This window comes from Monodon monoceros, unplaced genomic scaffold (assembly GCF_005190385.1).
Source record: "Monodon monoceros isolate NGI ecotype Baffin Bay Population unplaced genomic scaffold, NGI_Narwhal_1 Super_Scaffold_9, whole genome shotgun sequence".
NCBI classification, from domain to species: domain Eukaryota; kingdom Metazoa; phylum Chordata; class Mammalia; order Artiodactyla; family Monodontidae; genus Monodon; species Monodon monoceros.
The window spans coordinates 1782192-1804256 of record NW_021703786.1 but is presented as its reverse complement, the minus strand read 5'-3'; the positions used below and the strand labels follow the sequence as shown (position 1 = coordinate 1804256).

Sequence of the window (22065 nt, the reverse complement as noted above, 5' to 3'; positions counted from 1 at the left end):
ATAGATGCAAAAATCCTCAACAAAATACTAGCAAACAGAATCCAACAGCACATTAAAAGGATCATACACCATGATCAAGTGGGGTTTATTCCAGGAATGCAAGGATTCTTCAATATACGCAAATCTATCAATGTGATAAACCATATTAACAAATTTAAGGAGAAAAACCATATGATCATCTCAATAGATGCAGAGAAAGCTTTCGACAAAATTCAACACCCATTTATGATAAAAACCCTGCAGAAAGTAGGCATAGAGGGAACTTTCCTCAACATAATAAAGGCCATATATGACAAGCCCACAGCAAACATCATCCTCAATGGTGAAAAACTGAAAGCATTTCCACTACGATCAGGAACAAGACAAGGTTGCCCACTCTCACCACTCTTATTCAACATAGTTTTGGAAGTTTTAGCCACAGCAATCAGAGAAGAAAAGGAAATAAAAGGAATCCAAATCGGAAAAGAAGAAGTAAAGCTGTCACTGTTTGCAGATGACATGATACTATACATAGAGAATCCTAAAGATGCTACCAGAAAACTACTAGAGCTAATCAATGAATTTGGTAAAGTAGCAGGATACAAAGTTAATGCACAGAAATCTCTGGCATTCCTATATACTAATGATGAAAAATCTGAAAGTGAAATCAAGAAAACACTCCCATTTACCATTGCAACAAAAAGAATAAAATACCTAGGAATAAACCTACCTAAGGAGATGAAAGACCTGTATGCAGAAAATTATAAGACACTGATGAAAGAAATTAAAGATGATACAAATAGATGGAGAGATATACCATGTTCTTGGATGGGAAGAATCAACATTGTGAAAATGACTCTACTACCCAAAGCAATCTACAGATTCAATGCAATCCCTATCAAACTACCACTGGCATTTTTCACAGAACTAGAACAAAAAATTTCGCAATTTGTATGGAAACACAAAAGACCCCGAATAGCCAAAGCAATCTTGAGAACAAAAAAAGGAGCTGGAGGAATCAGGCTCCCTGACTTCAGACTATACTACAAAGCTACAGTAATCAAGACAGTATGGTACTGGCACAAAAACAGAAAGATAGATCAATGGAACAGGATAGAAAGCCCAGAGATAAACCCATGCACATATGGACCCCTTATCTTTGATAAAGGTGGCAGGAATGTACAGTGGAGAAAGGACAGCCTCTTCAATAAATGGTGCTGGGAAAACTGGACAGGTACATGTAAAAGTATGAGATTAGATCACTCCCTAACACCATACACAAAAATAAGCTCAAAATGGATTAAAGACCTAAATGTAAGGCCAGAAACTATCAAACTCTTAGAGGAAAACATAGGCAGAACACTCTATGACATAAATCACAGCAAGATCCTTTCTGACCCACCTCCTAGAGTAATGGAAATAAAAACAAAAATAAACAAATGGGACCTAATGAAACTTCAAAGCTTTTGCACAGCAAAGGAAACCATAATCAAGACCAAAAGACAACCCTCAGAATGGGAGAAAATATTTGCAAATGAAGCAAATGACAAAGGGTTAATCTCCAAAATTTACAAGCAGCTCATGCAGCTCAATAACAAAAAAACAAACAACCCAATCCAAAAATGGGCAGAAGACCTAAATAGACATTTCTCCAAAGAAGATATACAGAATGCCAACAAACACATGAAAGAATGCTCAACATCATTAATCATTAGAGAAATGCAAATCAAAACTACAATGAGATATCATCTCACACCAGTCAGAATGGCCATCATCAAAAAATCTAGAAACAATAAATGCTGGAGAGGGTGTGGAGAAAAGGGAACACTCTTGCACTGCTGGTGGGAATGTGAATTGGTTCAGCCACTATGGAGGACAGTATGGAGGTTCCTTAAAAAACTACAAATAGAATTACCATATGACCCAGCAATCCCACTACTGGGCATATACCCTGAGAAAACCAAAATTCAAAAAGAGTCATGTACCAAAATGTTCATTGCAGCTCTATTTACAATAGCCCAGAGATGGAAACAACCTAAGCGCCCATCATCGGATGAATGGATAAAGAAGATGTGGCACATATATACAATGGAATATTACTCAGCCTTAAAAAGAAATGAAATTGAGCTATTTGTAATGAGATGGATAGACCTAGAGTATGTCATACAGAGTGAAGTAAGTCAGAAAGAAAAAGACAAATACCGTATGCTAACACATATATATGGAATTTAAGGGGAAAAAAATGTCATGAAGAACCTAGGGGTAAGACAGGAATAAAGACGCAGACCTACTGGAGAACGGACTTGAGGATATGGGGAGGGGGAAGAGTGAGCTTTGACAGGGCGAGAGAGAGTCATGGACATATACACACTAACAAACGTAGTAAGGTAGATAGCTAGGGGGAAGCAGCCGCAAGGCACAGGGATATTAGCTCGGTGCTTTGTGACAGCCTGGAGGGGTGAGATAGGGAGAGTGGGAGGGAGGGAGACGCAAGAGGGAAGATATATGGGAACATATGTATATGTATAACTGATTCACTTTGTTATAAAGCAGAAACTAACACACCATTGTAAAGCAATTATACCCCAATAAAGATGTTTAAAATAAATAAATAAATAAATAAATAAATAAATAAACACATGAAAATTAAAAAATAAAATAAAATAAAATAAAAATGCACTTGGGTAGTAATTTTCTCTACAGCATCCTAAAGTGTGATAGTAATAAGAAAAAAAAAAAGTATGCTTAATGTTCATACTGAAACCCAGTGCCAGAAAAAGAAAAGATGTATGCTAAAGCAGCTTTGGAAATAAAACAAAAGCAGAGTGACCAGCTTTGGGGTGCAGTGATCAGAGACGACGTTCATTTTGAACAAAGTATGAAAAACTCAATAATATATATACCTGGCTGCACACAACCTGAACATATCCCAAAATAGCTACAAAGCAAAGGGTTGCACTAATATTTGAAACTGAATCCTAGGCAAGCCTATTTTGTGAGAGTCCTTTTCTGCATGATAGGGAAAAGGACAGGTGTCCAATTAACCTACTCATTTTCACAGGGGCCAAAAGCTAAAGACCTTTAGATGCAGTGTGGGAAACCAAAGGACAGAGAACTGGAGTCATCTTAAATAGCAAGGGCAATTTGCATGTGTCTTCAATCTACAGAGCTAATTGTAGAGTGAGGGATTCTTGGAAAGTGAAATAAAGGAGGTACTAATGAATAAGCAAATGTGAGATGTCCTGTAGAAATTCCAGATTTGGCATGCTGAGATCCATTATAAGATTTTATAAATTCCTTATGCTAGCTAGCCTGAATGGGCTAGCTAAATATATTTACATAGAGAAACAGGGATAAACTATTTTAAAACTGCCTACATCACTGTTATTGCATATACAAAAGGGAAACGATATTAATGGTCTTACCTCCCCCAGGGGACATCAGAGATAATGAGTTTGAAAATGATTTCAGTGGAAATCAAGGAAAATATTATCCAGTGGTTTTCAAAATGGAGTGAGAAGGATGACACAAAATTTTTTAAGAAAAAATTGAAATAAATTAATATATATTTACTTCATCCTTTACCGTGTATGATGTGTATATTTTATAATACTCCTAATAGTTCAAAAGCACATATACATAACTTATAAATATATGCATGTGTAGATTAGAGATGCCTGCTCAAAAAAAATTAAGGGTAGCAGTATGTCTTCAAAAGGCTTTGAGACCACCATCATAGATGTTATTGAATTCCACCACCAAGTTTCCATCAGAGTCACAAATATATTGACAATCTTGGAATTTTATATGTTAATTTATAAAGACTTAAAGATGTTTTACTGGACCATTACTATGGTGTTCAGGGTTAAATCCTTTAGTGGGATTTCTCAAACTCCCACCCTGCGACTTTGCCACACAGTCTTAGGGGTACCCATGATAAACTCTTTCCCTGAGGCATCAGGTTACTCTGGCAGCTTGCTTTACTTAGATTCTCGATTCTCTTAGCAATCATTTCCTTCTGTTTCCTCGCATACTCACTCAACCTAGTTTTTCCCTCCATCACTGGCAGAAACCATTTGTAAGACCTAGCCACATATTTCCTTCATTTCCTTCCTTTGTCCCCAGCGTACACCATACGTATGCAACCACTCATTCTCTGCTTTTTTTCTTCTTAACATTGAGCTCCCTCTTATTCTAATTATTATCAATACACTTGTGTGTGTGTGTGTGTATGGGTGTGTCCATGGCTCAGAGGATACTAACGTCCAACATTTTCCAGTGTTTCCCACAGAGCCATATCACCCTTCAGCAGAGAAAACAGTGATCCATACATAAGACAGTTCCAAAAATTGCTGAGAAAAAGCCAGTCAGATAAGCACAATAACAAAAATTGTAGTACAAGCCCCAGTATAAAGCCAGTGGTAGAAAGCAGTATGTACTGGATTTCTTAGCTTGTGTATAATGGATGCTTCAGACCAAAGGAGAAAAAGAGTAAATTTAGAATTCCTCACTTCTGTTTGACAATTGATCCATTAACAGGTAAAGTGAAGAGGGATATAGGTGACATGCATATATAGCAATATCTGAAATTCCAAGTTTATGGGAATGCAAGCTGTGGTTTGTGGCTGTGCCTGTGACTGACAGATCCTTGCTGTGACAGCAGTGTTTCCACCACCCTTTCAAATGGAGGACTTCCCCTGGGATGTCTTGTCAGTCCCTGGCACTCTGACACTGCAGCCTGCCAGAGTGATGGCTTGCCTGGTCAGCCTGGCCTCTTCTGACTTAGGGGCACTATGTACAGATTTCTGAGGGGAGGGATTGAGATGGGGTTCTGCTCTGTATTACGTTGGGCAAGGTAGTTCCCAGCTGCTCTTTCTTTAAAAGGAAAAACACAATCCATTTAATACCGGCAAAACTTTTTTGCCTTGGTTCCAACCAGTCTGGAGACAGACAAGGCATGTGTCTTTTTGTCATGGAGTTCTTCACTTCCCACCATTATGAACCAAGTCTGGTTAAAAATAAAAGAACTGGAATTTCCCTGGAAGTCCAATGGTTAAGACTCCATGCTTCCATTCAAGGCAGCACAGGTTCAATCCCTGGTCAGGGAACTAAGATCCTGCATGCTGCACAGCATGGTCAAAATGAACCACTCAAGATTATATTTAATTTTAGTTACAAAATAAGTAAGTGATTTTCTACAGAATCCCCACTAAACACATACTAAATGTACTATGATTTTATTCACATTTTTCCAAACAGTAGGATAAAAAGTAACACAAAGCAAATTAACTGCATGAACACACACACACACACACACACACACACACACACCAGACACCAGACACCAAAGAACCAGTTGATAGGAACAAACACAATGATAGAATTTGAATTACACATATCCTACAATCAAGTTCATACATAAAAGATACTGAAAGTGTTTTAGTGGAGGAAAGCACCAGTTACAAATGGGGAAAACCAAGGCTTTGGCCTTGTTTCCAGTGAAAGAGCTTGAACAAATCAGTAATCCTCTTTGTGACTCATATTCTCATCTATAGAAAGGGCTAACAGTGCTTGCCCTCAAAGCACTGTTGTGATAGGAAATCTTTTGCATTTTTCTTGCTTTAACAAATGTGAAAGGTATCATATAAGTATTGTGATGTGAAATAGTACTTTCTTGTTGTTTAAAATTTCTTCTGAAACCCCCAAGCTGAAAAAAGTTAAAAATAAATACCTCTTCTCCCCACTTCTAAATAAATGTGCTGGACACATTTAGGCAAGATTTACTAGAATTTAATAAAAGCAGTCTTTTAATCACCAGTCACATCATTTACCCAAAAGAATAAAATGAGAAAGAATAAAATGAGATTTTTGGAGAAGAGTTCATTCAATCAGAAGAACGTATAGGAGGTGAAAATCTGTGTCACTTTTTCTCCCCTACTCTTGGGGGTAGAGGTATTTCCCACTACCACCCTTAGCCAAGTGAGTGGTTTTCCAAAGAAACATTCATAGCGTTGGGAATGGTTGCAAGAAACACACCTTCCTCTTATTCCAAAACTGGACAATTGTAAGCTCTTGTGAGACTAAGGGAGTGAAGCACAGCTTAGTGAGTGAGATCCTGGGACAAAGTAACATATATCTGCCAGATTTGGAGAAATTCTGGGACACAGAGGTACCTGAGGTAGCTGGTTCTTACCTAGAGAAGGCTGAATCCAGGGGCTGGATGGAGTAGATACATGGTAAGACAAGGAGGGAGGAAGGCAGTGGGAACAAACAGCAAAATATTTTTGCAGAGCAGGAATGTACAATATTTTCCACAGAACCAAGGAGATACTGAGGAAGTAACTGTGTGAGATCTCTTAAAGAGGAGTCCTATAAGAGGGTTGCTTTACAGAGAAAGGTAACTCCAGCAGAGAAAAGCTAGAGATGATTCCCCAGTGTGCAAGAATGGGGGTGTTGGTTATGCAAAGGATAAAAGGGGTCAGGTGGAAGTGCCCCTCCTATCTGGGAAGGATGCAGTATGAATAGGGATAAGGTCTCTAAAGAATTTTTCAGGACCCTATGGAATAGTCAACAATGAGATTAACAGAAGGCATGGCAGCCAAGTAGTTTCTGCCAACTAAATATATCTTTAATCCTGTCTCTTCAATTGCCTCTCCTTGTCTCTCCAGTTCTAATGCAACTTCAAACAGGAGGTGGAAACAAGTGGAGTAAGAGTGAAGAACAAATCTCAGCTTGCTTTCTCACTGCAGACACCCAAGACTCAGGCTTGAGTTGAGGGGATGTAAAGATCACTGAATTGCATGAAAAATGGAAGTTGTGATTTAGTGTAATTTAGACTGGATTTTAAAATCTAAAAATGAGACTATTCTTACATTTGAAAGGAGCTAGAAATTATGAGATCTTCCCAAAATGTTGAGAGACAAGAAAAAGATTCAACAGTGCCTGTCTGAAGGCACTAATAGGAAAATAAATAAATCTGAATCCTAATTAACAAGTTCAGTCCAATCGGTATATGCACAAACACATATCTATATCATTTATCTATCTACCTACTTCTCTACCTAGAAAATAGATGATAGATAGATAGATAGATAGATAGATATTCACACACACAAGTACTGTGCACATATAATTTAGTATCTTACTATAGAGCACTTTTAATATTTTAATGTGCCTCTTCATTCATTACTGCTTAGTAACCACACCCTAATTTCCATGGGGAAGTATCCTTTTCTACTCTCTGTCCTTATAATTTGCATAGATTGGACATCTTCCAACTCCAGGTTTGGGTAGTGCCCTAGACCTATCCATTCAGTATATTTCCTATAATCTTGTCCACAATAATTATTTAGCAATAGGCTTGTGACCCAAAGACCAATCACATCCAATAAGATGGTGTTGTAAATATTTGGAAAAATAAGTTTTTGTTCACTGGAGTTGAAGCAAATAGAATGTCAACATAAAGCTGCTAAGAGCTATCTTGTGACTATGTGAAGGTAGCCTGCCTATGGACATAGAAAAAAAATTAGAAATGCATAGCAAAAATTTGCAAAAGAGAAATTTTCTGGTAATTGATGAGTTGTTTGAGACCCTGGGTTCAGGTGTGGCTGAAATCAAAACTAATTCTGTAATTTTAAGCCACCTCAGCTGATAGATTCCTTTTTTGTTTGTCAGTTTGAGTAGCTTTTTTTCCATTTTCAATTAAAATGGTTCTTAGGAATATCCTCCTTAAAAGCTGAGGACTTTCATGGGTTTCCCTGGTGATGCAGTGGTTGAGAATCTGCCTGCCAATGCAGGGGATGAGGGTTCAAGCCCTGGTCCCACATGGATCCCACATGCCCCAGAGCAACTGAGCCCATGCACTAAAACTGCTGGGCCTATGCTCTGGAGTCCATGAGCCATAGCAGCTGAGCCCATGCAACACAACTACTTAAGCCCTCTCACCTAGTGCCTGTGCTCCACAACAAGAGAAGCCACTGCAATGAGAAGCCCTGCACTGCAGTGAAAAGTAGCCCCAGCTCGCCACGACTAGGGAAAGCCTGCTGACAGCAACACAGCCAAAAATAAATAAATAAATTAATTAATTAAAAATAAAAGTTGAGGACTTTCACATGAACATGGATGATGGTTGTCAAGAAAAAGTATTAAGTAATGGCAACAATAGAAGTGGAGGGGACTGATTAATCAGTAAATATTCATTACAGTTAAATGGGCACCATATTCTCAGGCTTTTGAAAGAATTTCTTTTATCTATCACACATAAGCTGTCCATGTATGACTACCTCTAAGTTTTATAATTTTCTGGCTTATTAATTTAAAATATGCATATTGTTTTAGGATTTGCAGGCATGAGACATTTTTGGATTATAGTGCATTTCACTCCTTAAGTAAAGTTGCTCTTAGAGTTATTAAATATTTTACAAATCATGGTCAAAATGTACTAAACACAAGCAATTTGAATTTGACTCCCTAGCTTTTTTCAATATTGTTTTGATATTTATAAACCAGGAAAATAATTGACATAAGTGAATCTATAAAATTTGATTCTGTTTTGCCTGGTCGTGTAGCAGTTGCTGGTGGAAAAAGTAAGCATACCATACAAATGGAGAAGGAAGCATTCAGCAATTCTGTCAAGTTGAGTATAAAATTTCTAAATCCTCTTGCCATTGGATCTAAATTTAGAAAGTGAATTTCTCTAGCTTTTTCCTTACACACACTGATTTGAAAAGTGAAAATAAAATGCAGGAAATTTTGATGAATAAATCTCTGCTTATTTATTTTGTGTGATTCCATTATATATGCAAAATATTACTGATTAAACATGTACTTTAAATTATTTAAAATTTAAATTACTGATTAAAAATATAGAAAATACAAAACAGAAATATGCATCATCCAAGTTATAGCTAGTATCTGAAGAGTGTTTCTTTTGTTTCAAGCACTGTTCTAAATGTTGCATATGTATTAACTCACTTAACAAAACAATTTAATCAAACAATTACTCTTATGATATAATACTGATATCATCCTTCCTTTTTCAAAGCTGAGGAAATTGAGGAAATGATATATTATGTAACTTACTTAAGAAAGTTAAGTATAACATAATGAGTCACAGATAAGACATGCTGACTAATTTGGATTCCAGTCTCCATTTCATAACTACTGTTTGTTTTCTACCATTTGATTCTCCTTCAAAGATGAATACCATTAATATGTTGACTTGCTGAATCCTTCTTACCTGCATTTGCTTATTAAGAATTATAATTAACTGTGTATAATACTTCTTAACTTACTTAACATTATTTCATAAGCATTTTCAAAGTCATTACATGGTATTTGTAAACATTTCAGTGATTATAATATACTCAAATGACTTGATGAGCCAATTAATTTAACTACTGCCATATCTTGGGGCAAAGAACTGTCTTTGAATTTTTACAATTAAAAAACAGTGTTGATACAATAAACATATTTTGGGATATAAAGATTTTTCTTCTTTTCAGTTTATTTCCTCAGGAAAGTTTCCTAGATTGAGAATTGACAGACCAAAACATTAATACTTGTTTGAATCACATACTGCCAAGTGTTTATTTCAAAAAAGTCATCTTAATTTATACTTTTAAAATCTGTGATATTTTCTTTTGTTATTATTATTGTTTCAAGGAAACTATAAACTATTTCATAGAATCTCTTTAATCATTATTGGAGGTAACACTAATTTAATGATTTTCTTCAAAGAGTAGAGATAGCTAAGCTTTCTGTGAATGTCTTTTGGAATTACTATACCTGAATGACTTACATAATGATAAATTAAAATAAGCTGAAATATTCTTATGCTGAACTCTTCAAATATTTTTATCCCAACTCTCCTCCCATGCCTTCACTTAATGCAGAATTTCTTTAAGACAAAACAAAACAAAACACAATACATACTATTTAACAACCTTGACTTTGTCAATCAATTATTTCTTTTTTTTTTTATTTGTATTTGTTTAATTTTTAAAAGAGCCTGGCTGGGCCTTGAGTACTTCATGGTGCCTAGTGAACACTAACAATGTGTTACTGAGAGCAGAGGTCAGAGTTATAAAGTCACATTGCAGTTCTGTGGAGCTGGGAGGGGAAAATCTATATTTCTGACTCACCCACTGTCCCCATGTGAGCACTCAAAATTGAGAGGTCTGCCCAGGAAAAAATAACAAAAAACCTCAGTTTACACCAAGGTTGAAAACAAACAAATATAAACCGTTTAAAGCACCACATCACTAAAGGCATTTATTTTGAAAAATAAAAATGTAACTTGCAAATAAAGGGGGGCAGCACACAAATAGGCTGAGAACACAATGGTTGAAGAGGGAGGAGCTGTAAATACAGTCACTTACATGCCACATATCTCAGAGGGGCAGGCTCCTGAACACACTGGCTTCAAAATATCAGACAGCCTATCAGAATCACAACTAGCTGCTGGACAATAATTGACAGGAAGACACTGGAACTCACCAAAGAAGATACCCCACAACCAAAGACAAAGGAGAAGCCACAATGAGATGGTAGGAGGGGTGCAACCACAGTTAAATCAAATCCCATAACTGCTGGGGGGGGTGATGCACAGACTGCAGAACTATACCACAGAAGTCCACCCACTGAAGTGGAGGTTCTGAGCCCCAAGTCAGGGACCCAACCTGGTGGTCTGGCAATGGGAGGAGGAATTCTGAGAGAATCAGACTTGAAGGCCAGTGAGACTTGATTGCAGGACTTCAACAGGACTGGGGGAAACAGAGGCTCCACTCTTGGAGGACACATACAAAGTAGTGTGTGCAATGGGACCCAGGGGAAGGAGCAGTGACCCCAGGGGAGATGGAACCAGACCTACCTGCTAGTTTTGGAGGGTCTCCTGCAGAGGTGGGCAATGGCTGTTGCTCACCGTGGGGACAAGGACATCGACAGCAGAAGTTCTGGGAAGTACCCCTTGGTGTGAGCCCTCCCAGAGTTGGCCATTAGCCTCACCAAAGAGCCCAAGTTGGCTCCAGTGTCGGGTTGCCTCAGGTCGAACAAACAACAGGGAGGGAACCCAGCCCCACCCATCAGCAGTCAGGCAGATTAAAGTTTTACTGAGCTCTGCCCACCAGAGCAACACTCAGCTCTATCCAGCACCAGTCCCTCCCATCAGGAAACTTGCACAAGCCTCTTAAATAGCCTCATCAACCAGATGGCAGACAGCAAAAGCGAGAACTACAATCCTACAGCCTGTGGAACAAAAACCACATTCACAGAAAGATAGACAAGATAAAAAGGCAGAAGGCTATGTACCAGATGAAGGAACAAGATAAACCCCCAGACAAATAACTAAATGAAGTGGAGATAGGCACCCTTCCAGAAAAAGAATTCAGAATAATGATAGTGAAGGTGATCCAGGACTTCAGAAAAATAATGCTGGCAAAGATTGAGAAGATGCAAGAAATGTTTAAAAAAGACCTAGAAGAATTAAAGAACAAATAAACAGAGATGAACAATATAATAACTGAAATGAAAACTACACTAAAAGGAATCAATAGCAGAATAACTGAGGTAGAAGAATGGATAAGTGACCTGGAAGACAGAATGGTGGAATTCACTGTTGCAGAGCAGAATAAAGAAAAAAATAATGAAAAGAAATGAAGACAGCTTAAGAGACCTCTGGGACAACATGAAATGTACCAACATTCACATTATAGGGATCCCAGAAGGAGAAGAGAGAGAGAAAGGACCTGAGAAAATAGTTGAAGAGATTATAGTCGAAAACTTCCCTAACATTGTAACGGAAATAGCCACCCAAGTACTGGAAGCACAGAGAGTCCCGTACAGGATGAACCCAAGGAGAAACATGCCAAGACACACAGTAATTAAATAGGCAAAATTTAAAGAAAAAGTATTAAAAGCATAAAGGGAAAAATGACAAATAACATACAAGGGAACTCCCATAAGGTTAACAGCTGATTTCTCAGCAGGAACTCTACAAGACAGAAGGAGTGGAATGATATACTTAGAGTGATGAAAGGGAAGAATCTACAACAAAGATTACTCTACCTGGCAAGAACCTCATTCAGATTCGATGGAGAAATCAAAAGCTTTACAGACAACCAAAACTTAAGAGAATTCAGCACCACCAAACAAGCTCTACAACAAAGGCTAAAGGAACTTCTCTAAGTGGGAAACACAAAAGAAGATAAGGACCTACAAAAACAAATCCAAAACAATTAAGAAAATGGTAATACGAACATGCATATCAATAAGTCCCCTAAACATGAGTGGATAAAATGTTCCAAACAAAACACACAGGCTTACTGAATGGATACAGAAAAAAGACACATCTATATGCTGTCTACAAGAGACCCAGTTCAGACGTAGGGACACATTCAGACTGAAAGTGAGGGGATGGAAAAAGATATTCCATGCAAATAGAAATCATTAGAAAGCTGGAGTAGCAAAATTCATATCAGATAAAGTAGAGTTTAAAATAAAGAATGTTACAAGAGACAAGGAAGGACACTACATAATGATCAAGGGATCAATCCAAGAAGGAGATATAACCATTATAAATATATATGCACCCAACATAGGAACACCTCAATACATAAGGCAACTGCTAACAGCTATAAAAGAGGAAATCGACAGTAACACAATAATAGTGGGGGACTTTAACACCTCACCTACACCAATGGACAGATCATCCAAAATGAAAATAAATAAGGGAACTGAAGCTTTAAATGACACAAGAGACCAGATAGATTTAATTGATATTTATAGGACATTCCATACAAAAAACAGCAGATTACACTTTCTTCTCAAGTGTGCATGGAACATTCTCCAGGATAGATCCCATCTTGGGTCACAAATCAAGCCTCAGTAAATTTAAGAAAATTGAAATCATATTGAAATTGAAATCATCTATTCTGACCACAATACTATGAGATTAGAAATGAATTACAGGGGTAAAAAATACGTAAAAAACACAAACACATGGAGGCTAAACAATACGATAATAAATAACCAAGACATCACAGAAGAAATCAAAGAGGAAATCAAAAAATACCTAGAGACAAATGACAATGAAAACACGATGATCCAAAACCTATGGGATGCAGCAAAAGCAGTTCTAAGAGGGAAGTTTATAGCTATACAAGCCTACCTCAAGAAACAAGAAAATTCTCTAATAAAAAACCTAACCTTACACCTAAAGGAGCTAGAGAAAGAACAGGCAAAACCCAAAGTTAGCAGAAGGAAACAAATCATAAAGATCAGAGCAGAAATAAATGAAATAGAAACCAAGAAAACAATAGCAAAGATCAATAAAACTAAAAGCTGGTTCTTTAAGAAGATAAACCATTTGCCAGACTCATCAAGAAAAAAGATGGAGCGGACTGAAATCAATAAAATTAGAAATGAAAAAGAAGTTACAATAGACACTGCAGAAATACAAAGCATCCTAAGAGACTAGTACAAGCAACTCTATGCCAATAAAATGGACTACCTGGAGGAAATGGACAAATTCTTAGAAAGGCATAACCTTCTAAGACTCAACCAGGAATAAATAAAAAATATGAACAGACCAATCACAAGTAATGAAATTGAAACTGTGATTAAAAATCTTCTAACAAACAAAAGTCCAGGACCCCATGGCTTCATAGGTGAAATCTATCAAACATTTAGAGAACACCCATCCTTCTCAAACTCTTCCAAAAATTTGCAGAGGGAGGAACACTCCCAAACTCATTCTATGAAGCCACCATCATCCTGATACCAAAACCAGACAAAGATACCACACACAAAAAAAAGAAAATTACAGACCAATGTCACTGATGAATATAGATGCAAAAATCCTCAACAAAATACTAGCGAACAGAATCCAGCAGCACATTAAAAGGATCATATAAGATGATCAAGTGAAATTTACCCAAGGGATGCAAGGATTCTTCAATATACGTAAATCAATTATGTGATAAACCATATTAACAAATTGAAGAGTAAAAACCATATGATCATCTCAATAGATGCAGAAAAAGCTTATGACAAAATTGAACACCTGTTTATGATAAAAACTCTCCAGAAAGTGGGCATAAAGGGAACCTACCTCAACATAATAAAGGCCATATACGACAAACCCACAGCAAACATAATTGTCAATGGTGAAAAAATGAAAGCATTTCCTCTAAGATCAGGAACAAGACAAGGATGTCGACTCTCACCACTATTATTCAACATAGTTTTGGATGTCTTAGCGATGGCAGTCAGAGAAGAAAAAGAAATAAAAAATACAAATTGGAAAAGAAGAAGTAAAATTGTCACTGCTTGCAGATGACCTGATACTATACATATAGAATGCCACAGATGCCACCAGGAAACTACTAGAGTAAATCAATGAATTTGGTAAAGTTGCAGGACACAAAATTAATGCACAGAAATCTCTTGCATTCCTATACACTAATTATGAAAAATCTGAAAGAGAAATTAAGGAAACAATCCCATTTACCACTGCAACAAAAATAATAAAATACCTAGGAATAAACCTAACTAGGGAGACTAAAGACCTATATGTAGAAAATTATAAGACACTGATGAAAGAAATTAAAGAGGATATCAGGGCTTCCCTGGTGGCACAGTGCTTGAGAGTCTGCCTGCTGATGCAGGGGACACGGGTTTGTGCCCCGGTCCAGGAAGATCCCACATGTTATGGAGAGGCTGGGCCTGTGAGCCATGGCCACTGAGCCTGTGCATCCAGAGCCTGTGCTCTGCAATGGGAGAGGTCACAACAGTGAGAGGCCCTCATACCGCAAAAAGAAAGAGGATGCCAACAGATGGAGAGATATACCATATTCTTGTATTGGAAGAATCAATAGGGTGAAAATGACTATACTACCCAAAGCAATGTACAGATTCAATGCAATCCCTATCAAATTACCAATGGCATTTTTTATGGAACTAGAACAAAATGTCTTAAAATTTGTATGAAGACACAAAATACCCCAAATAACCAAAACAGTCTTGAGGGGAAAAAAAACAGATCTTGAGGAATCAGACTCCCTGACTTCAGACTATACTACAAAGCTACAATAATCAAGAAACTGGACAGCTACATGTAAAAGAATGAAATTAGAACACTCCCTAACACCATACACAAAAATAAACTCAAAATGGATTTGAGACCTAAATGTAAGACTGGACACTATAAAACTCTTAGAGGAAAACATAGGAAGAACACTCTTTGACATAAATCACAGCAAGATCTTTTTTGATCCACCTCCTAGAGTAATGGTAATAAAAACAAAAATAAACAAATGGGACCTAATGAAACTTAAAAGCTTTTGCACAACAAAGAAGGCCATAACGAAGATGAAAAAACAACCCTCAGAATGGGAGAAAGTATTTGCAAATGAATCAATGGACAAAGGATTAATCTCCAAAATATTTAAACAGCTCATGCTGCTCAATATTAAAAATACAAACAACCCAATCAAAAATGGGTAGAAGACCTAAATAGACATTTCTCCAAAGAAGACATACAGATGGCCAAGAAGCACAGGAAAAGCTGCTCAATGTCACAAATTATTAGAGAAATGCAAATCAAACTACAATGAGGCATCACCTCACACCAGTTAGAATGGTCATCATCAGAAAATATACAAACAACAGATGCTGGAGAGCGTGTGGAGAAAAGGGAACCTTCTTGCACTGTTGGTGGGAATGTAAATTGCTACAGCCACTATGGAGAACAGTATAGAAGTTCCTTAAAAAACTAAATATAGAATTACCATATGATCCAGCAATCCCACTACTGGGCATATACTCAGAGAAAACCATAATTCAAAAAGACACATGCACCGCAATGTTCATTCCAACACTATTTACAATAGCCAAGTCATGGAAGCAACTTAAGTGCCCATCGACAGACGAATGGATAAAGAAGATGTGGTACATATATACAATGGAATATTACTAAGCCATAAAAAGGAATGAAATTGGGTCATTTGTAGAAAAGTGGATGGATCTAGGGACTGTCATACAGAGTGAAGTAAGTCAGAAAGAGAAAAACAAGTATCATATATTAACGCATATATGTGGAACCTAGAAAAATGGTACAGATGCACCTGTTTGCAGGGCAGAAATTGAGACACAGATGTAGAGAACAAACATATGGACACCAAGGGGGGAAAGCGGTGGGGGATTGAGGGTGGTGGTGTGATGAATTGGGCAATTGGGATTGACATGTATACATTGATGTGTATAAAATTGATGACTAATAAAGACCTGCTGTATAAAAAAAATAAATAAAATAAAATTCAGAAAAAAAATCAGACAGCCTCTTTGTTCACAATATTAAAAGGCATCTGGAATTAGCTACAGTAAGGGATTGAAAGTTGCCTGAAGAATGGACACAGAAAGGCTGCGTCTGTGGATGCCATGTCATTTGGGATGGTGGAGCTGCTGGGCCTTCCTATTGACCACTGTCTTACAAAAAGTGCAGAAAAGGGAGGGATGGTTTTATTCATCTTCCATCATTCCTTTCACTGGGTCCTTCTGTCTCATCTCATCAAGCTGTCTCTTTGTCTCTTCTTCCATCCTTCAAATATTCTCCATAGTCAGGTCAACCCAGTTATTGATCCAACAGAATAGCTGCCTGTGGAAGTTTGTAAACAGATGTCTCTCTTGCTTATGTATAAAATTTTCCACTTTGTTCTGTAGGCCCCACCCCTTGAACTTGACGGTGTCCAGTTTATATGCTTACAAGTATAGGCAGTCTTTCTGATTTACAAGTTCTTGTTTCCAATTGGGGTCAAGGATCCTCGGCCTGTTTTGATAGATAAAAATTTTTCTGGATCTTCCTCTGCCTTGTAATTCTGTCTAAGTACTTCACTTTGATCTGCAATGTCTATATATATGGCTTCCACATGTTTCCATGCCTCAGGCTCCAGTTTATGCACATTTTTCTGGGTGCCAAGATCTAGTTTATGCCAGGTTTCCATTTTAATCAGACAGTCTTCTTTCATGTACTCATTTGTAATATCAGTTCTGTAATAAAAGTAGTCATTCCATGCTTTTCATATATATCCACGGCTCCATCTGGGGCCAGCATTCCAACAAATGTGGGCACTTTGCCCTGTAAGTGGTAGATCTTGTGCGTGTACTGGCCTTTCTCACCCTTCTTTTCATAGGTCTCATTCACCAGAACCTCCACACTTTCACCACCACCCATTCCCATTTTCCCTGGCCTCCGCCACAGAATACAGCTGCCCTACTTGACACTCTTCTACAGATGCAGGTAGGATGACTCCATACTCCTTGAACAGCATCATGTTGCTTCCAGCTCGAGGGTTGCCCGCTGCCTGCCCAGCCTCCCACTGCTTCTTGGCAGCCTCTCTCCTCGTGGCCCAGACTGCTGCCTGTGCGACTTCATCATGGTGTGCTGTCCCCACAGCTCTCTCTGCTGTCGCCTCACTGGCTCCTGCTGCCCCGGCCTCACCCCCTCCTGCCATTTATTTCTTTTGAAATCAAGCATAGGTAATTTTTAAAGAACTGTGCTTTTATTTTGTATGTGGTGCAGTTGTGTCTGTTATTTTTGATTTTTTTGCATTGCATTACATATATTATTAATTCATTAATATTTTTTCTAGTGATTTCTTTTTGAAACCAAAGACAATTCTTTGATAAGATCAATAAAATTGATGAAACCCCAAAGCCAGACTGATCAGGAAAAAACAAAAGAGAGAGAAAGCACAAGTCATCAATTATAGGGATAAGAGAGGTGACATTACTACAGATTTTACAGACATTAAAATAATAGTAAGGGTGTGTTATGGATAACTTTAGGCTAATACTGTGGACACTAACACAGTGTAATGTTTTTTCCACTTCTCTGTAAATTTGTGTGTTCATGTGTGTTTGTGTATCGTAGTAAAAAAAAAAAAGAATTTTAGGTTTAAAGCAAGGGAGAAAATCATGCATTAGTACATGAAACCCAAATAAAATGGATTAAAAAAAGCTGGAGAAAATATTTGCAATATAATGACAATCCAAGGAGTATTAGTTCTAATATATAAGTAGCTCTTTGAATCTGTATAAGAAGATAAACATTCCTATTAAGAAAAAAAAGGAAAATTTCAAAGGAAAAAATTTTTAAATGGCCAATAAAAATAAATGTGTTTATATACAAATAAAGTTAAGTAAATATAAAGTATTCAACATTAGGTAGAATTTTCAGCTGTCACCTTTTCAAAACTATTTTAATGAAAATATTTAGTACTGGCAAGGTTATAGGTTAACATACTTATGCACTGCAACAGGCATTTTTTAAGAGAGTCTGGAAGTTATTATGTATCTGATAAAATATGTCACAACTCTTTCAAAAAATACTTCAACATTTTTGACAATGAATTCCTCATCTAACATTTATGAAAAATTTGTTTATCAGAGTTTTAATTTCATGACATTTCATGAAATATTAGTCATCACAATGAATAATAATAAGGAATCGGTTAAATTACACTATACATATAATATTTTAATAGGCAAATGTTATAACTAATTATTTAGAAGAGTATGTAATAAGAAGAAAAATTCTCACTTTATATTAGCAATTAAAAAACAAATTACAAAACAGCATATATAATGTAATCTCATATTTTTGAAAAATTGTTTGAAGACTTTAGTAAAATTAAAATAATGCTTATTTCTAGCTAGTGTTTTAAGTGAGTTTTGTGTAAGTTTGTGGTTTTTTCCTTTATTATGCAAATTTATACAATAAACATTTATTAATTTTATGAACATTATAGAACCAAAAAAACTATTTTCTTGTTAAAAATATTTGCTTAGCATTTTTCTTACTTGCTTTTTGTTTACTGGGTTGATTGTAGTAGATGGTGTGTTTTTGATTTATTGTAGTGAAATGTACATGGCTTGGAGTATTTCATTTTATGATTTTTACCCATTAGGCCATTATATCCTTCCTAAGTGTCTTCACTTAGAAAGAACAGTTAGAACATATACTGAGAAGTGCCTTCCCTAAGTAAACAGAAGGAGAGTATTTAAACTAGCTACTGGGCAGAAAGGCTTATTTTGGGAATTCTGCTCTTAGGTCTCTAGGTTCCCATTCAAAGATGAGGTGCAACACTTTTACAGTTGAAATTCAAATAGTACGATTAACCATTCTATGTTTCCCCAAAGGAAACAGTATAGTTTCTTCCCACTGTCAAGGTTTGTATAGCTTAGGAAAGAAAAATATTAAAGAAGAATCCATGATTGCTACATCTGACTGCTTGACTGCTGGTAATGCTGGATGAGCACCTTTACCACAGCAGGCAAACTAATGAAACTTTCTGAACCTCAGTTTTCTCATCAGAAAATACCTGAGCATATTGATTTTTAATTTGCATAGTTTTGTGAAGATTAAAGTGTTGAAAGCACCAGGCTTCCAACGTGGTTTCTTTTATTATGGTAGGTCTTATGATAGTGTACCCTTCAGCAAGCCTGAAACTAGAACAGTGTGTTGTTTTCAACAATAGCACAGTAATCTCTTGGGGTCCCACTACATGGTAAATAATATGTGTGTCAATTTTTGAAACTCTTTTGCTCTTGTGACCTATTGAAAGAGTCTCATGACTTTAAGGTCATTTGTATATGCTGTTAAAATGAGACAGTGATTTACTTTACAGTTTAATATATCTCCCAAGACTCTTCTTTATTATTCATTACCTTAGTAGTTTATCTTAGATATTCCTAACTATGTTTGCTAAAGAAATTTTAGAATGGTATATAATGGCATTGCCTCAGGAAAAAACTTTGATTGATATTTCCATTGTACTGGTTTTCTCTGATTTAACTCAATAACTTTTTTTTTGAATTTTATTTTATTTTTATACAGCAGGATCTTAACACTTGTCTATTTTATACATATCAGTGTATACATGACAATCCCAATCTCCCAATTCATCCCACCACCCATGCCCCACTTTCCCCTTTCGACATCCACATGTCTGTTCTCCATATCTGTATCTCTACCTCTGCTCTGCAAACCATTTCATCTGTACCATTTTTCTAGATTCCACATAGATGCATTAACATATGATATTTGTTTTTCTCTTTCTGACTTACTTCACTCTGTATGACAGACTCTATGTCCATACACATCTCTACGAATGACCCAGTTTCATTCCTTTTTATGGCTGAGTAATATTCCATTGTATATATGTACCACATCATCTTTATCCATTCATCTGTTGATGGGCATTTAGGTTGCTTCCATAACCTGGTTATTGTAAATAGTGCTGCAATGAATATTGGGGTGCATGTGTCTTTTTGAATTATAGTTTTATCTGGGTATATTCCCAGCAGTGGAATTGCTGAGTCATATGGTAATTTTATTTTTAGTTTTTAAGGAACCTCCATACCATTCTCCATAGCGGCTGTATCAATTTACCTTCTCACCAACAGTGCAGGAGGGTTCCCTTCTCTCCACATTCTCTCCAACATTTATTGTTTGTAGATATTTTGATGGCCATTCTGACTGTTGTGATGTGATACGCCATTGTAGTTATGATTTACATCTCTCTAATAATTAGTGATGTTGAGCATCTTTCATGTGGTTTTTGGCCATCAGAATGTTTTCTTTGGAGACATGTCTATTAATGTCTTCCACCCATTTTTTTGATTGGGTTGTTGATTTTTTTTTTGATATTGAGCTGCATGAGTTCTTTGTATATTTTGGAGATTAATCCTTTGTCAGCTGCTTTATTTGCAAATATTTTGTTCCATTCTGAAGGCTGTCTTTTCATCTTCTTTATAGTTTCCTTTGTTGTGCAAAAGCTTTTAAGTTTCATTAGGTCCCATCTGTTTATTTTTTATTTTATTTCCATTACTCTAGGAGGTGGGTCAAAAAAGATCTTGCTGTGATTTATGTCAAAGAGTGTTCTTCCTATGTTTTCCTCTAAGATTTTTATATGTCCGGGCTGACATTTAGGTCTTTAATCCATTTTGAGTTTATTTTTGTGTATGGTGTTAGGGAGTGTTCTAATTTCATTCTTTTACATGTAGCTGTCCAGTTTTTCCAGCACCACTTATTGAATAGACTGTCTTTTCTCCATTGTATATCTCTGCCTCCTTTGTCATAAGTTAGTTGATCATAGGTGCGTGGGTTTATTTCTGGGCTTTCTATCCTGTTCCATTGATCTATATGTCTGTTTTTATGTGAGTACCATACTGTCTTGATTACTGTAGCTTTGTAGTATAGTCTGAAGTCAGGGAGTCTGATTCCTCAAGCTCTGTTTATTTCCCTCAAGATTACTTTGGGTGTGTGGGATCTTTAGTGTCTCCATATGAATTTTAAGGGTTTTTGTTCTTGTTCTGTAAAAAATGCCATTAGTAGTTTGATAGGGATTGCAATGAATCTGTAGATTGCTTTGGGTAGTAGAGTCATTTTCACAGTATTTATTCTTCCCATCCAAGAACATGGTATATATCTCCATCTGTTTGTGTCTTCTTTGATTTCTTTCATCAGTGTCTTATAGTTTTCTGAGTACAGGTCTTTTGTCTACTTAGGTAAGTTTACTCCTAGGTATTTTATTCATTTTGTTGCAATGGTGAATGGGATTGTTTCCTTAATTTTTCTTTTGGATCTTTCATTGCTAATGTATAGGAATGCAAGGGATTTCTATATACTGATTTCGTATCCTGCAACTTTACCAAATTCATTGATTAGCTCTAGTAGTTTTCTGGTGGCATCTTTAGGATTATCTTTGTATAGTATCATGTCATCTGCAAACGCAGACACTTTTACTTCTTCTTTTCTAGTTTGGATTCCTTTTATTTCTTTTTCTTCTCTGATTACTGTTTGTAAGACATCCAAAACGATGTTGAATAAAAGTGGTGAGAGTGGACATTCTTGTCTTGTTCCTGATCTTAGAGGAAATGCTTTCAGCTTTTCACCATTGAGAATGATGTTTGTTGTGGGTTTGTTGTATATGGCCTTTATTATGTTGAGGTAGGTTCCCTCTCTGCCCACTTTCTGGAAAGTTTATATCATAAATGGTGTTGAATTTTGTAAAAAGCTTTTTCTGCATG

General features: G+C 36.6%; 1 pseudogene; it reads right to left on the bottom strand.

Moving 5' to 3' along the window:
• Positions 1 to 16494: 16494 nt before the first annotated feature.
• On the bottom strand, positions 16495 to 17306 carry LOC114889655 (annotated as a pseudogene).
• Positions 17307 to 22065: the final 4759 nt, after the last annotated feature.